The sequence below is a fragment of the Argopecten irradians genome, chromosome 4 (assembly GCF_041381155.1).
Source record: "Argopecten irradians isolate NY chromosome 4, Ai_NY, whole genome shotgun sequence".
In the NCBI taxonomy this organism is placed as follows: Eukaryota; Metazoa; Mollusca; class Bivalvia; order Pectinida; family Pectinidae; genus Argopecten; species Argopecten irradians.
The window spans coordinates 33,067,505-33,072,369 of record NC_091137.1 but is presented as its reverse complement, the minus strand read 5'-3'; positions in this window follow the sequence as shown (position 1 = coordinate 33,072,369).

Genomic DNA, 4,865 nt, shown 5'->3' with positions numbered 1-4,865 from the left:
TTACGGCCCGGTTTGGTTATTACTCTACCATATTGATATGACAGTAATGGAATATTTTGTTAGCTACTGATCATCTGTCCATATAAATAACATTTTAATATACTTTTTGTGTACTTCTCTGACCATATTATATAACATTTATGGACTAATTTGTTACTGCTCAACCCATAATATATTACATTTATGGATGTGTTTGTTACTACTCTGACCCATGACATGAAATTAACTTTTTAATATCTGTTTTGTTACTGCACTGCCTCCATATGATATAAACATTTATGGATCTTTTATGTTACTACTCTGACCAAATGAGATAAACAGTTAATGACTGTAAGTTACTACGCCGTCCATAGAATACAATTATGGACTGTTTTGGTACTACTCTTCCATATTATATAACATTCTGGACTGAGTTTGATACTCTCTGGTTGACCATATGATATAACAATGTTACACTTATCTGTTTTGTTACTGATGACCATATGATATAACAGTTATGTGGACACTATCATTTTGTTACTACTCTGACCATATGATATAAACAATAGGACATTTTATTATGCTGATGACCATAATGAAGTATAACATTGTAAATAACAATATACACTGTTTTGTTATACTATTGGTGACCATATTATATAACAATTGACACTATCATATATTGGTCTGACCATATGATTATAACAATGTGACACTATCATAAATTGATGACCATACTGATCTAATATTATTTGAACACTATCATATATTGGTGACCATGATTTTATGGCATGATTAACAATGTGACTACTATCATAAATTGACCATTTTGTTACAATTTTTTTGTCAGTAATAATTGCATTAAACTAAGAATGACAGTTATTATGGTACTCATTCTAAGAGAAACCAATGAAAGCAAACTGTCAAGATTTATAAACATCATACAAATTGATGTAACTACCTCTCCCATGTAACTGTTAGGACTTGAGTTGAAATTGATGAATATATGTTTAATCGAAATAGTTTTTTAGACAGTTTTTTGGATTAAATTTTGTTTTGATACATCAACAGAAACTGTTTACCTAATACTCTAAATATCTACATTCAATTTATTACTAATAACCAAAAATGGCACGACCAATTTAATCACAACATGATATAACCATCTATTGTAGTTGACAGTGAGTTCAAAGACCCCGTCCCCAGAGTCTCAATGACTAGACACCAACCTAGCTGTTTCCATGTCAAAAGTGACTGTAACATGATATAGATATATCTGGTAAGCAATTGTATGACTATATTTTCTATGTCATAAAACAGTAATAACGTAACAATCCGCGATAGATATTAAATGTTTTTATTACATTTCACACCCTCATTTGAAGGTATAAGAAATGATTAAAAAAAAAACTCGCGTTTTCAATAATTTTCATAACGATAATCGATATAACAATTAATGCAATCGGTGAAGTTTTTTCCCAATGTTTACTTCAAACTATTCATGAGCAGAACTAATGAAAAACATACACAAGGCCGCCTTAATTTATTCCACCGCAGTACATTTTCGAGTATATCTATCTATTTAGATGTAACCAATATTGATGATATAAATGATGATTAATAATATATTATTTGGATGAGGTTTCCGAACTATTCGCTCTCTGATGAAATTTCTATGCTCTCTTCCATCGAGATTGTTAGCTAGAGTTGTCTCCCTTCGAATGGCATTGCTAATTAATAGGCCAAACATTCATAGTAGGAATATATTATTTTAGCTACCTTTTAATTATGATTTAACTAAGATCATTTTCGAACTAAAATACATGATTGGTTCTAAAATGTACTTTGTTTATCTATCGCTATCTTGTGTGTTACAGATTCACCCAACTCTTCCAACTACTCGACCACAGTTAAGTTTGCGAAGCAGCGGAACTTCTGCCACTGTATAACAGAACACACCAGTGATTAAAGGTCCGAAGACAGTTCCTCGTCACCATCCAGTGCTCCCGAAATGTAGACAACATACGACACCTCCACCCGGACGATCAAGATGTGAGTACCCTTCATTAATTTATGGACATTCTATGGTTTTGCTATCTTACCTTGTGTTTGCATTGATTCCAACAGTATGTTACCTATCGTTTGGGTCTTTTCTCTGTTTCCATATGGTGGCTGATTACGGCCATCTCGTGTTGTTGTGTTGTCGCCTTGTCGTGTTGTCGCCTTGTCGAGTTGTGCGACTTGTCGCTCAAACTGTAACACGACAACACGACAAGTCGCCATTTCAAAAACGCTAATTAGCGCGTACAGAATATCGTGTTGTCGTGGTAAAATGTCAACTTGTCGTGTTGTCGTGTTGTCGAGTTGTCGACTTGTCGCCTTCCTGTTACTCATGCGCAAATCATATGAAATAGCCACTATCTTTGAATATAGAAAACTGAAGTGAGTGCTTGTACAATAGACCATATTGGTGGCATATTTCTGCCATCGAGTTGCCGACTTACGACTTAATGATGTCGACATAATTAAGGCATTAAGTCGACATCATATCGGAAGATGTCGACATAAACAGAAGAATATGTCGACTTACCACATGAACCTGCCCACATAATGATTCCAAGATAATTATGTAGAAAGTCGGTAACTCGGCGATTAATCGTGTTTATGCTCGGGTGTGACACCGACTTGTCAAGTTATTGATGTCGACATCTAAACTAAAAGATGTCGACATCTGGTCATGAAAGTGGAAATTCAAAGGCCATCCTTTCATAGGGCACTGTGTATATGCAGCAAGGCGCCATACAGCAGAGTTCGACGTTGATTTTGTTAATTCAGAAAAGTTTTTATATTTATTTGATTACAAAATTAAAAATTGTGATCCTGCATATCCCGGCCATGCAGCTGTAGCCTGCGTGTACGTACACATTGTAGCTGTTAGTCCGAGCTGAGGAAGTTAGAGTGCAAAAGGACTCTGCTTTGTACAACGAATTTCCATCCTCTTGGCCATAATCATTTATTAATATATATAACCGTGGGTTGAAAATTCGTTTAAAAGCTGTGTGTGTGCTTTGTGGATTAGCATTCGTACTAAGTCCATGTGGTACATACCGTACTATACTATATTACAATTATTTTTTCAAGATATCATTTTTTTGAATCACGAAAAAAACCAGTTACGTAATTTAAAAGCCAAAAAGGTCACAGTACAGATACGCAATACCCATTTGGAAACCAGCTTTACTTGTTAGCTTGCCCTGTCCATATATATACATAAATATTTACATCCCTCGATACACTTATATAAAGGCACAACGAATTTTTGTTACGGTCTTAATGGCCAGATTCAACCTTTGGGCTAAAAATCCTCTCGCGGGACGCGGTTTTAGCTCCAAACTCGGGATATATCTGCATCTATTTTTTGTAGTAAAAACGTAGTAAAAAATGTCACGTGCTTATACCTCATTCATGCCATTGGCCGGAATATACAATTGTATTATGGGTAACTAGTGATCACGTGGTTGTGTGTTTACTTCCAAATATGGTGATAGTTTGCTTGCCATTTCTTCGGATAAATTGATTTATTTGAAAATATTTAGACTCCAAAATGTTATTAATATTGCATGCATATCATTTTGACTTGCACATATGTATTATTTTACTATAAATAATGAACTGAAATGAGTTATAAAACTGTCATTTTCACGTTTTGTAAATAAATGATATAATGCGAATTGACCAATTCAATAGGTCTAACCGTCTAATCTAGGATCAGCGAAGATCGGCTACTCCCGGCTAAATTCGTAGAATTCTAAATTTATATTTATATATATTATTACCTGCTTTAGGTTTCAGAACATATACATGTACATATAACACAGAGAAAATAAGATCTTCTTCAAAAGGCCTAATTATGTATAAATACCAGGTCAGAGAAATCACTCTATTTGGAAGTAAACACGCACTCATGTGATCACTAGTTAATTACCCACTAATACAATTCCATATTTATTTCGGCCAATGGCATGAATGAGGTATAATCACGTGACTTGTTTTACTACGTTTGACTACAAAGAACGCGTGTTTTGTGCCATTATTGGGAAAATCCCCCGCGGATCGTGGTTTCATTTCCACCATTTGAAACAGAAGGCTTAGAGTAGACTTTGATTGTGAAACATTGATAAATTGAAGATTACATGTTGTGCCATGGCAGATGTCAAAGTTCATGTATATATACTCGACAATTACTTGAAACATCATCTAATAAATTTGTGTTGAAATTATAATTGATGTTGACCAGGAAATGTACCAGTCTAAATTTTGGTTGAATAATGCATGGAAAGTGAATTATTCAAACACTCTGGATATCGAATTTTTAATCATTAATTTCTTTTGAACTCGGGACTTTTTTGGGTGTGTAATTAGGGGAAAGTTGATAACTTTTTATAATATATGTACCCTAATTTTCTTTTGTTGATTTACGGACCCTGAAAGATACGGATTATGCGGCTTTAACTTTTCCACTTTGTGGAAAATCCTTCAAATCGGATTTATCTCCCTTGATTAAAATGACAAACCATGTACCTTTGCTATGTTATAAAGTTTTTTTTTTTTTTTTTTTTTTTAATTCAATAATGAATGCAGATCAAATATATTAATCAAATATGTGTATTAATTTAATTTGAAACATGTTTGTTTTGCTGAAAATTTGCAAAAAAAAAATAATATCAATACAAAATATTCATGATTGTAATTTGATTGTTGTTGTTTTTGTACTTGCTGTAAAATGAGAAAAACCGTGTTGTGGAGAAGAAGTTTGTTAAAATTTGAATTTTTTACAAATGGATGAGAGTTGAGAATGTCTAACAGTCACCTGAATTCCGATAATG